Source organism: Nelumbo lutea, chromosome 6, assembly GCF_056320005.1.
Source record: "Nelumbo lutea isolate HS-2025 chromosome 6, American lotus-T2T, whole genome shotgun sequence".
Lineage (NCBI taxonomy): Eukaryota > Viridiplantae > Streptophyta > Magnoliopsida > Proteales > Nelumbonaceae > Nelumbo > Nelumbo lutea.
This window is the reverse complement of record NC_142689.1, coordinates 38,745,700-38,759,236: the sequence shown is the minus strand read 5'-3', so window position 1 is coordinate 38,759,236 and position 13,537 is coordinate 38,745,700. Positions and strand designations below refer to the sequence as shown.

General features: G+C 37.4%; 1 long non-coding RNA gene across 1 annotated transcript; it reads left to right on the top strand.

Annotated features, from left to right (window-relative positions):
• Positions 1-2,282: 2,282 nt before the first annotated feature.
• Positions 2,283-9,197, top strand: LOC148848636 (uncharacterized). The gene is made up of 7 exons (XR_016101174.1): positions 2,283-2,478; positions 2,573-2,656; positions 4,183-4,269; positions 4,569-4,604; positions 6,308-6,370; positions 6,496-6,542; positions 9,002-9,197. It is a non-coding gene; the product is annotated as an uncharacterized LOC148848636 (long non-coding RNA).
• The last annotated feature ends 4,340 nt before the right edge of the window (positions 9,198-13,537 follow it).

The window sequence follows — 13,537 nt, the reverse complement described above, 5'->3', positions numbered from 1 at the left end:
CTAATACCTTCCCACACCGTACCTTGGTCCCCAGACCTTAAGAATTTCAACTTCCTTGGGAAATGAGTCACCAAGAAAACTTTTGCTTTTCTTGAAAATTTTCGAGTTTTCCTAAATTCCCAATTCCAAAAATTTAGGTGGCAATTCCAAACTCCAATTCATATTTTTCCACCCCGTTCAAGTCGGGTAGCCACAAAATTAATGATGTTGAAGCAAATCATGTAACAACATGACAACTTTCAAACCAAGATCGTGCATTCAAGAAGATGAGCTCAAGAAAACATCTCTTAATGTTGTAAAATGGAAATTACATCATGAACTTATTAATGAGAAGTATTTAAATATATTACCCATGAAAATTCTTACAAACTACTCCTAAATACGAACCTAAACTATTTACAACCACTCCTAGATATGAACCTAAACTATCTACAACTACTTCTAGATACAAGTGTAAACTATCTACAATGGCTTTCAAATATGAGCCTAAACTGTATATCATGTTCTCTAGTGAAATTAGAAGCTACTAAACATTTTTTTGAGCATTATTCTTTGAACTACATTAAGACTTCATCCCCTTTGGGTATGTAGCCAGTCTCAAAAGGCATTCTTTCAATCAAAAATTGTAACATGGTCATCAAATAAAAGCTTAAGGTGTATACTATAAGTGAAATACAACTAATACCATTTAGTAAATAAAATAAGCCTAAAAAAGCAAAGTTATTCACTACCAAAACAAAAAAAAAAGAAAAAAAAAGAGAAGAATGATCATATCATCCATTCAAAGTCTGCAATTCATCACACGCTTCACATAGAAATTATTCCATTATTTCAAGAGTGGTAATGTCCCCAGGACTCAGGATCTAGAGGAATTGATTCAAGTTTAGATGAGGCATTCTTCGCCTCTACCATGAGGGCTTCTTTCTCATTAATCTTTTTTTCACCTTGAGAATGGATTTCCGCAAAGTTGTAGCTTCCTCTTTCTAAGTGTTGTTGCTCTTCCTTCACTTTTACCAATTTAGATAAATCAGTTTCTAGCTTTTTCTTAGCAAGATTATATATGCTCTTTCTCATAGTCTTGCTTAGATAAGGCTTCATCAAGATGCTTTTGCAATTTCAAATGACATTGAGCTTACACTTCAAGAGATATCCTTCGACTTAGAGTTAACATTGTAAGAGTTTACCATTCAGCATTTTAATTGGATTCTGCAACTGCAAGGATGTTGGGTCAATTGCCTTTGTTCCTGCTATAGCCACAAAGATTTCCGTAGCCTCTCTTTTAATCGAACAGGCCTATGAATAGGAGAGCTTTATAAGCTTCCCTATGAGTCTCTTTCCTATCATGACTGCACTTTGATGACACACCTCCAAAATGATGTCATCTGCTATAAATGCTGAAAGTTCAGGAACCATTACTTGAGGCATTTGTGGCGGGAGTATAAGAGGCAAGCATGAATGGCCGCCTATACATAGGAGTTAAGCTGTTAACACTGTTTTCAAAATTGGACCGGACCGGACAGTGAGACCAGAAAAACCGGGAACCGGTCACATGATCAGTTCTATTTTCCTCTAAAACCTCTTTTTCCCTTAAAACCATTGATTTTGGTCAACAAACCTTTGAACCGGCCGATTAACCGTTCGAACAGTTTTGACCATTTTCTATTTTTTTTATTTTTTTTATTTTTTTGTCAGAACAGACCAGCCATTCAGGTCAAATGGTCAGACTGTTCAAACCGATAATCGGACCCCTGACCGTTTCGTTTTTAAAAACCATGATTGTTAAAGTATTGTCCATATTTCCAGAAATTAGCCCTTTAATTGAAGTCTCACTAATAGACGACCTTAGGTCAGCTATAGTGCCCCGTACGTCCTTATTGACCACCATTCTCTACACAAGGTTGTTCATCCTTGACCTACAAAGAAGGATAATTTCAATTCATGAAGTCACATTAAGTTACGAAAAAAAATCTAGCGTCATTCATTCTAGGAAGTAAACCCATGGCTAGTAAGCCATTGTTACCCTACAAGAAAATTGGTCTATAGCTAGTGTATCGTAGCTACTGACATAAAAAAACCATGACTTCCGTAGCTAAAATTTCATATATAACGGTCATGTGGCCATGGCTAAATAGCAGTTTTTCCGTGGCTAAAAGCATTATATAGCTACGGATTTAGTTATTTGTGGCTACAAATAGATGCTACCTTTTCACTAAGGTTGCTTTGTCCGTGGCTAAAGGCATTTTTTGGTATTGTTAAAAACGCTTTTCATATGCCCGCGCGGTATTCTTTTAGTTTCGAAACTCTCCTATTCTTTGATCTTCTTTGTTCTTTCTCTTCTCCTCTTTATTCTTCAACCTCGTTTCTTATCTACTTGCTATCACTCACAAAACCCTCATCTTCTCTTTCATTTCTTATTTGCGCACAAATCACCAACTGGTTCTGAGTGTTGCTGTAGGAACAATCTATCGACTGTTTCAGGTAAGGATTTCTCTTTATCTCTCTCTCTTACTCTTTATTCTCTCACCGAAAAGCTCAACATATTCAAGACAAAAAAATCGTTTATTTTTTCTAGACCCAAGAACTGGCTTGGGTGCCAAAGTTTGCAGCTTCGTTGGCTCAACTCTAATGCCAAAGGTGTGCAACTTCGTTAGATCAGGTTTGTTTTAACTGTCCTAGCTGTCATCATCTTCATTGCTTCATCAAGTTTCCAATCGTTTTTAGGAGAGAACTACTCAAACCTTTTCTGTACGAAAATCCCTACATGAACTGATTGTTAATTAGGGATAATTCTTTTCAAAAGATTAAAATTAGAAGCTATTACAGGAAAAGGGAAATTTTGAATATTGTCTGTGGGTAATTCTTTAACCGGTGGGGTGGGGGTATCAAGTGAGGTTGTGGGTAATTCTTTAATGGTGAGATTTATTTGAGTTTCTAGGTTTGGCCGTTTGACCCAATGAATGATATGCACAGATCAGATGTAGGCAATAGATGATCTAGCAATAGATGGAAGTCTAGGTATGAACCAAGTGCATCACGTAAATTGACAGATGTATCCTTAAATAGTTTTATACTTTCCCTAGACACATGGATTAAAAAACTGGATAACCAGCAATGGTTAACGGGTGCTCATATGCAGATGCCTGCAAACAATGTTAAGGAGATATCTGCAAGAATATACAAGTATAAGCATACACAGTTATAAAAGCATATAAATGAGAATGCTGAAAGCTATAGACATCCTTTATTTTTTATAATTTACAGTCATAACATGCTTGAAAGAATAGTCTTACTTGAGGAGGCTTCTTGTTCAAACATAGGCCCACAGCTTCTAGCTCTCTTGTCAATATTTGACGATGACCCTCACTCTGACACATTTTTCAATCAGTATTTATAAGGAATGAAAAAGAAGAAAATACCCAAAGCTTGACTTATTGGCTTGTACTTTCATTGGTCTGTCTTTTAGTCAATGTATAAACACTAAAGTAGTAGTGAGCTCCTTACCTGCTTAATGGTTTGATGGGGTAACATTATTACTCCTAAATATTCCATTAAATGACTGTTAAATTTACTATAAAAAAGTTGATTTCAGTTCAGCCAAACCAACAGTTATCAAACAGCTCCTAAGAGTTTTATCCTGCTACTTACTGCCAATATTCTTTTTTTCCTTTGCTTTCTTTCTATTCTCTATTTTGGGGGACAGAATTATTTTGTTAAGAGGGTAATTACAAACAATTATTGTCTCTCATCAATTATCATAGACCACTTTGTATAATAGCAGTAGCAAAGTGATATGTGAGTCAAATAGTAGATAATCATCCCAACTCAGAGATGCATAAAAGCTTAAAACTTCAGTATTCTCAATGGTATTAGGATCAGGTCCTTTGTTCAGAGACAATGGAAAATTCAGGATTGACACCCTCCATTACAGAAAGGACATATTTGGTGGTCTGAGAGGAAACATCATCCTCGTATTCAGTTGACTAGTGAGGTAATTTGAAGAGTTGTATATAAAAAATCAGGGAATTTGAATCAAGAAGAAGTTTTCTTACTTTATCCCACTTGCATCATTGTCATGCCTCTTAAATCTTGTATTTTAAATACAAAGTAATCTGTTAGTTATTTGAGCCTTTCTATTTGATGTAGTTAATTTTCATGTCTATTGTTTTGCTTTTATATGTGTAGAAAATTGAGGAGGCTGCAAAAAAGGGTAAACAAACTAAACTTGTTCTACCGGTGTTGTGGAATCGCCTTGATCTTGCTCAACATGATGTGAGTCTTCATTTTCTTCTTTCTTTCTTAACTTGTTTACTGTATACATCTCTGTCCATTTGAAATTTATTACACTTTTCTTGTTCTTGCATGACTTCTTGTTCTTTATTTAGGGATCATTCTTTCATTTCCCTTATTGAGCTTGTTGCTCATAATTTAATTATTGATTGTAAATATGGATTAAGTGCAAATGTTGGACATTGAAACACCTAGTAGCAGTTCCACTCCTCTTTCTTAATTGGTAACAGAACAAATTCATTGGTATCTGAAAACATAATTAGTTATCTTTTTTCTGACAGGGATAATCCTTGGCATCAGACCTTGTGAACACAGAGGTAACATAATTATTTCCTATTATACATGTGGACACAGGGATAATCCTTCAAGCTTTGTGGACATAGACTTTGTGTCCATAATCTGCATTTACACATACACATACACAGGGACTGATGGACTTGGCATCAGTCCATCAACTTTTCAGTTACACATAATCCCTGTTATATATTTACAATAGGGATAAACCATCAAGCTATTCAAACTTTGTGGACATAGACTTATTAGAATTATTTTCCCTGTTTTGAAAAGGTAAAATATGGTATTTCTGTAGAAATTTGTGGATACAGAGTTCTGCTGTTAATTCTACCAAAACAGGGGTTTTGACATGTGAACACAAAGACAAAAATCTATTATAAGCTATATTTCTGAACTCTTTGGGTTCTGACAAGTGCCAACCAAGAGCAAAGCTTTCCTTTCAATGGAGATCAAAGTCCCTAGACTGTCATTTTCTCACAATGATAGTTCCTAGCTAGGGCCCTCACCTTTTGCACACAATATGTCAGTAATGCCAAGTCCCTTTCAATTATGAAGCCCCTACGGTTTTCCTTATATAGTTATGGCTTTCCTCAATAGTTATTGCTTTCCTCAATCTAAGTCTTTGGCATACAGCCAGCAAATTCTCACTTTTGAGTCACACCTGCCAAGAATTCCTCTTAGTCCTTGGGAATGTGAGGTTCCTATCTACACTCCATCATATCCCTTCCTTAAATACAGTGGTGGCCTTTACATCCTAGAGTTAATTCATTGTTATCATTTGGTCTTGAATTCTAATGCCCTCACTTTCACATGTTTTGTTACTAAATTTGCATTACAGGTATTCTGCTTTAGTTCTACTTATCTTAAGATCCTTTAGATCCTTGGACATCTTTCCACAATCCCAGCTTTGTTTTCCTTTTGTCATCTATTCAGTCTAGATAATCTCATCAGCAAGCATAAGTTGTGAAGCCTTCACTTGCAAATGCTAAGCTAATTCATGATTAATGTAAACAATATGAGCCAAGGGCAGACCCACATTTCTCAATATAAAGCATCCGATCTTTTGTTGTACCAAATGAATTTTCTCTGACCAAACCAGCCTGCATGGAGAAGAAAGAAGTGAATAAGATTAACTTTACTGGTTTTGACAGCATGACATAAACACAAGTTCCCAAGACAATGCTAGTTCCTTAATGGAAAATAAATCCTCCATGGGACAGGTTCAAATCTGTTGAGTTGCAGGTTAAATCTTAAATGCTCTCTGTTGCAAACAAATGGGCCTTTTTTGAATCCTTTCCTGTCAATGTGGTTGGTCTGTCACACTCATGGCACCTTCTGAGATTGGGTTGTGACATCAAAATTCCATTCTACCCAAACTTGTCTCAATTCTTCCTCTTTAAGAACAAAAAACAAATCCCCATATATTCCGATTGAACTTTGATAGAGTAAAAAATTTGGTTGTCTGCAATTTAATTTGCTGATTATGAATGGGTGTAAGCAATGCAAGGCCAAGTATCCCTTCTGGGTATGTCAATGCCTCTAGTAGCCAGGACAAGGGACATTTCATCACCCTATGCAACTATTACACCAGCATAGCTGATTGAAGCCAAGGGACCACTGCCTTGCTAGCCCCCCGTCTTGAGGTTCCAACACCAACAATCAATCACATTTATGACCACATGTCTGGTACATCATTAATGTTTCCCGTTGTTGTGGGTATGAACAGGCTTGTGGGGACAAATCTGGATGGGGATTAGACAGTGGATTTTGGTAGTGGCACAAGTATTTGGTAAAACATTAAGTTTATTTCAATTGTGACAAGTTTGATCAATCTCAGCAAGTTAACATTTCATCATTTTTATTCCTGATCCATGTGGCCATTGTTCTAAATTAGTTTTCCTTATCTTGTCGCAGTTTGGGGCCAGCCAAGGTTCTTTTGGATGCATTATTTATTCATTTTGGTTTGTATTTTTATCATTTCTTGTTTTTCCCACTCATCCATCTTATCAGTTATCATCACCATCATGGGTGTGTGAATTTCAGGCTAGCATGAAACTATAAAACCTATAGTGGCCTAGACTTAGCAAGAGTGGTCTAGTCTAATCTGCAAAAGTGAACTACTCTTAATGCATGCATGATCTGGCAAAACATCCCATGGAGTCCAGTTAAAAAATTGAGCCACATTAAACAAACACCTTTGAAACTGGCCCTTGTATATCCATATTCTCATCCACAAGAAAAATGGTTTCTCCTTAACCTGTTGAAAATTGGAAACTTCATGCGCACCAAAATGGTTATAAAGCACTTGGGCAGAATACCAACTGATTAAGATATTGCAGATTGGATGTACATTTACAGAGGAAGGAAATAATATAGCTAATCTCCAGCAAAGATAAAGTTCAATAATTAGCTTGAACAAATGACAATTGGTTAGAATTAAGCAAGGGCTACCAGTGCAACATGGGTGTGTGAATTTCAGGCTAGCATGAAACTATAAAACCTATAGTGGCCTAGACTTAGCAAGAGTGGTCTAGTCTAATCTGCAAAAGTGAACTACTCTTAATGCATGCATGATCTGGCAAAACATCCCATGGAGTCCAGTTAAAAAATTGAGCCACATTAAACAAACACCTTTGAAACTGGCCCTTGTATATCCATATTCTCATCCACAAGAAAAATGGTTTCTCCTTAACCTGTTGAAAATTGGAAACTTCATGCGCACCAAAATGGTTATAAAGCACTTGGGCAGAATACTAACTGATTAAGATATTGCAGATTGGATGTACATTTACAGAGGAAGGAAATAATATAGCTAATCTCCAGCAAAGATAAAGTTCAATAATTAGCTTGAACAAATGACAATTGGTTAGAATTAAGCAAGGGCTACCAGTGCAACAGGTTATGTGGGCCAAGACTAAAACAAATGCTAAATGAAATTATTGTTTCTGAATAAGAGTATGAGACCTGGATACTTGCTTAATGAGGGCAAATGTACAATAGGAATCTTAAGTGATTTGTATAGTTCAAGCTTTCAGGTGATATGTTTGTAGAATGGCAGCCTAGTGCCTTGTTGTCAACATTACTTAGGCGATCCAGGGGCCTAAGGTGTTAGAGGAGTTATTAATTTTTCTTTTTGTTTTCTTTGTACACCCACTTGTGTACCCTCTCTTTTATTAATGAAATCAGTTAACTTTTATTCAAAAAAAAAAACGACTATTCAACTTGCTCAAATAAAAATGTGAAAAATATGAAAAGTAAAAAAAACAATTTATATCAAAATAAACTAAAACCAATAAGTGTTGAAGGGTATATGACACATGTGATCCCAATGCAAATGGGGAATTAAACTTGAACAAGTTGACATTTATAAGAACTGAGAAACAATAAAAAAAAAAAAAAACATTCTACTTGTGCTTTCTGGTTCTAGAGGTCAGACCATCTAGTCTGATCTAAAGGGCAATTGCTAACCTCTTTGATAACTGCAATGGCAGATTTGGGTTCGACTAGGGCATGTTCAGACACCAGGGGTCCCTCCAAAATTTAACCTTGTCATCTCTGCCCACTTTGAACTCCTCCACTAGGAGGTTCTTTTAGTAGCAAATCTCCAGCACCACTTGCTAAGCAAGGCAGTATTTATCACCTTCAGCTTCCTCTAGACCCCCTTCCTTTCTAGGTAAGCAAACTTGGTCCCAATTCACAAGATGAATTTTCTTCTCTTACCAACCAGAAGTTGTTTGTGTGGCAACTGAAGGCTATGGACCGTGTAGTCATTGACGAAACATTCAAATGTGTAAGATAAGTGCTGCAATAATGGTGCTTTGCTGTATCAATATTAAAATGAGCTTGTCTCTTTGCCTATAAAAGAAAAACAAAAAAAAGAAAAAGGAAAAAAAAGCTCCCAGGGGTCCTAAGGAAGTGCAACAAAAGGAAAACCAGATAGAAAAGGGAAGAGGGTGGAACCTAGGGAAACTGGAAGAACCGTTCTATGATGAAAATTTGAGTTCTCCGGTTAGAAAATCTCCACTGGCTTTCTTCAAAGCTACTTGCCTTGATCAAAAGAGACTCGTACTACTTGGGTGGAGTGAATTTATTTTGACACATTATGATCTCTTGAAGGCTTGACCCATAAATTCTTGTAATTATATAAGCAGTATATCCATTTTGCATTATAGTGATTTAAGGCTTGGAGCCCTCACCCCCAAGGTATTTTTACAGTCATGTTCTTAGATATGCATAATTGCAATAAAAGAAGTCCTAAGCCTCGTCTCAATTTTGATCTCAATCCTTACATTTGTCATTTGTTTAACATTAGGCTTGTAAAGTAGGCAAGTTTATATTGCATAATTAATTAAATTTTCACACATGATTTTATATCTCCAAAAATGTGATTTCTAACTTATTTTCTATTATTTTCTTATAGGTTGAACATGGTAAAGGAGGATACTTCGCAGAGACATTTGATCAAATTTTACACACCAAGTTTTTTTTTTTGGTTTGAGTATCATGTATTCAAGAACCTTGAATTTGTAGCAAGCACATGGATGTTAAAGCACCTTGAGATATAATTCATTTGTTTATTATATAATCTTTTAATGAAATTTTAGATTCAAGTTTCATCTTATACTATGAATTAGTTGTGCTTGTATTCAATACAGGAAACAAGGCTTCAAAAAATAATGAAAAAATTTTAGGATCTAGTCATTAACCAAAGAGTAGTTATAGGTTTATATTTTTAGCTACAGTCAATGTAAACCGTAGTTATAGATTTATTTTTTCTAGCTTCCACCAATTCACATCCGTAGCTATAGATTGTTGTTCTTTTGCTACTGACAACATGAACCGTAGCTATAGGTTAATTTTTTTAGCTACGGTCAGTTAATATCCATAGTTATAGATTGATATTCTTTTGCTACGACTATTTAAATCTTAGCTATAAATCCAAATTTTGTAGCTACGGACATCACAAAACTGTAGCTAGAAAGTCAGTTTGTAGCTACGGATAACTTAAAAACCATAGCTACAAATGCATATATAATTATTTAGATTAGGCTTAGCCACAGACACAAACCGTAGTTATAGGTTAGTTCTAGCTACAGATTCGTTCAGCCGTAGCTATTGCCTATAGCCACCGCAACTGTAGCTACTGTTTCTTGACCGTAGCCAGCCCGTAGCTATAGACCTATAGCTACGGATTTGGCTGTAGCTATAGGCCTATTTTCTTGTAGTGTTAGTAACTTCCTTAGGTTTTATAAGTCTTTCAATGGTAGCACGTTCTCTTTTATCAAGTGACACCCCAGGACCACACTTAAAGCATTTCTAACATCTGTCTTGATCCCCATCATTACCATCATCCAATTCATTAAAATATGCTATGTATTCCATATTATCATCTACCGCTCCAATGACATCCCTCTTATCATTAGCAAGTTCAGATCAATGCCTGTCATGGGAAATGAAGTGGAGTTTGTTGACCATCCCTATTTGTAATATGTGTTTCATTGGCACTCTCATTAGCCTCATTTCTAATGAAATTTCCTTATTTGGAATTAGGCTTGCAAATTCTAGCCTTTTTGTAGTAAAAAATTAGGGTCGACACTCTCAGAAAGGGTCTAAACTCTTAGGGCAAAGTAATCACGGGGTTTTGTTAAGCCACCATCTGCAATAGTACCTCATAGTGAGAGGACCCTCCTTAAGGTAAGAGCATGCAACAACTATCACCTCCTTCATATTATATTTAAGGTAAGACCCCTAGAGCCCAAGTGCTTGTTTCAAGTCACATGTGCACAAATCCTCAATAATATTTTTGGGAACATCTTGAGTGTACCCAAACTATTTGGTAAACCTATGAGGACTATATGGCTCCACTACGTATGAGTTCTTACACCACAAGGTGAGATAACTTGAGACTAATCAAGTATTCAAGATAATACCCATGAAGCTATTGATTATCTTTGTGCAATGCCAAGCAAGGTATTTGTCAAGTCTAAATAATGCACGTGCATCCAATTCATTAAAATGTTTTGCCATCCCTTCCCCAGCAAATTTAGTCATATGAGGGGTGCTTGAATAAGGAGACTCGTAGTAGGCCCTAAAGTACTCTCCAACTATTTATACACATAATGAATAGGAAAAACAGCTCTACATCCACCTCGGTCTATAGAGGAGGTAACTTTATTCATTCCTCTATAAATACTAGAAAGAACATGAACAAAAAGGAAAAATGGGTGCCACACAACATCATGCTAGCAGTGTTGAATATCCCTAGTCGAACAAAAGGCATCATTGTGAGGAAGAGAATAAATGAATATAACCAACAAGAAAGGAATGCAACTAAATAGACCTCCTCTTTGATCTCGTCATCAACCCTTAAATCGTCGAAGACTTATTCTTCCCCCGATGATCGTTTGGAAGGAGGGTCATTTTTCCCAAGGGATTATAGGTTATCTCTGCCTACCTTTCTCTCTTTGCATTCCTGGAGGGTGACTTTCTATACCTAAACGGACTCTTAAACCCATACTTCACCCAATTTGTTATGCTCACAACATATTCACCACCGGCTTTCTCTTTTAGATGATGAAATGCAAGGAAAAGGTACTTACAACTCTAAGGAATCAAGACCTCCCCTAAGAACCACCTAATCATAAAAATAACCCCTAATGGGAAGTTCACCAATCATATGCAAATCCCAAAGTGAAATGGATAACTCTTCTAAAGGAATGTGATGGGTGTTTGTGGTAGAGCACCATGATTCACAAAAGGCACATATGATTATTAGAATTGTGGTCATATGTGAAAAGAGAAGCATAAATAGCAGTGTAAATATTAACCTTCTCAAGCACATTGTGGTTTCGACTAAGAGCATATTCTAGCCATTCCCAATATCCTTTAATGTATAAATGTCACTTTTATTTTATAATGCAGTCCCCTAATGAGTTTCTCCAACATGAATGTAGTGATCGAAGAGTTGAAATGATTGAGAGTCAGAATCCTCAACTCCTTTTGTGACCTTTTGTGAACCTAAGTTCCCCCTATATCATGAAAACCACTCAACTCCTTTCTGCATTCGTCACACCAATGAGATAAATGATCAAGCTTATCAATTAATGTCCAGAGGCGAGAGGTCCAATAATAGGAAGGTATACAGTCGATGTAGTTCCTTCTATCACTGCATCATCTTGATCCTCCAAGATAGTAATAAATTTCCCTTTGAATTGGAGAAATCCTTTAAAAACCCATTGTAGTAGGACAATAATGGTGATAACCAAGGAATAGGTGTCTGAAAAATGGGGACAGTGACAAGGAATCATGATAATGGAGATGGTAATGAACAAAGGTATGATGAAAGAGAAAGACATTACCTCTGATAATAATGAAGTAAATGGCAGATCCCTTCCCTATAAAAATTACTTATTTTAACATGAAATCAAGATGGTAAGTGGCACAGTTTTAAGATTTGTTGTAAGAGGGAATCGCATCAAAACTCATTTTGGTTCAATAGTAACTCCAGAGCCCGAGGCATCGACTAAACTAGTCCAGGTAAGACTTAGACGGGAGAGGAAAGGAGTTAAGCACTCCTATCTCGGGTTGATAGGTGGGGCCCACATGAGATCCTAAATAAGCACAAGCACGAATAGGAACAAAGCACAGGAATAGATCAGCATAAAATAAACCCACCTAACTACTTATTATTATTTATTATTATATTATTTTTAAGAGGATGTATTCATATATTCAAATATGCTCTACTTAGACTATGAGCTACAAAAACTGAAAATCTCACACTAATTGGCCACCATATAGACATTACTAAACTGATATATCATGATTTCAAGCTTTCAATACATCCTCTTAAACATGATTTCAAGCTTTCAATACTTAGACATGTATTATGATAAAACAAGTCTTAATCAAGGCACCGAATCAAATTCAATCATCTGGACAATAGAGAAGAATAAACTGATATATCATGATTTCAAGCTTTCAATGAACACCCTATCACAGAGAAATCTAAGCTTAGAACACTAGAGGAGAATTAACAACTGATAGAGGGCGATCCGGCTGGTCTTAACTGTCAACAATTTCGCCTCTGACTGGAGCGACGTGGAGCCTGAAATGGAGAAGATGAGGGAACTCCGGGGGGAACCCGGTGGGATAGCTCCGAAGCTCAAGTTAGTATTCTCTCAAAGGAAAAGTAAAGACCAGATGGCGCAAAGTTCACATACCTTGTTGTTGGGGGTAGGGGCCTTTTATAACCACTTCGCGCACTCACTCCGAAGCCTCTGTCAGGTCGGGTATGATTACCCTTGCTTCTGTCAGTTCGGGTGTCGTCATTTCTGTTGGGACAGAACCGCCACTGCTCTTTGTCGGAGCCGTCTCTATAACTGGAGATGGCGGTGTCAGGAGGCAATGGCAAGTGGCCGTTTGGAGAGCGGCCGTCAAGCGTCAGATCCCAAGTCACTCAGGTGCGCCGCCCTTGGGTACGGACTTCCTCGGTGTCAGGCATGGTATGGTTTGTTGGGTTTTGGCGTCCTGAGGGCGATGTGGTGGAGTGGTGAGCGAAGCGAAGTCTTGAGTTCGGAGATATGTCTTGTATTGCTATAAGGCAGGCCAGTTCAGCGAGGTGTGTCCCGAACTGCTATAAGGCAGGCCAGTTCGGCGAGGTGTGTCCCGAAATGCTATAAGGGAGGCCAATTTGGGCTACTGTCAGGCTTGGGGCTGAAGGGAGAGTTCGAGCTCCTAGTAGGGAGTTCAGACCGTTGGTAGGGGAGTTCAGTCCGCTGGTTTCTCCTCTTGGTGCTCGTCTTAGGCGTGCTTTTGTGCGAAGCTGTTGCCTTTGCCACGTGTTGCGTAACTATGAGGTCGGGCCAAATCTTCCTTCATCAATTGCCCCCCACTCCTCGCGCCAAGGGTCTTGCCCTAGCGCGGGGAGTTTTGCGAGGTGGTAGGTGAATTTGTC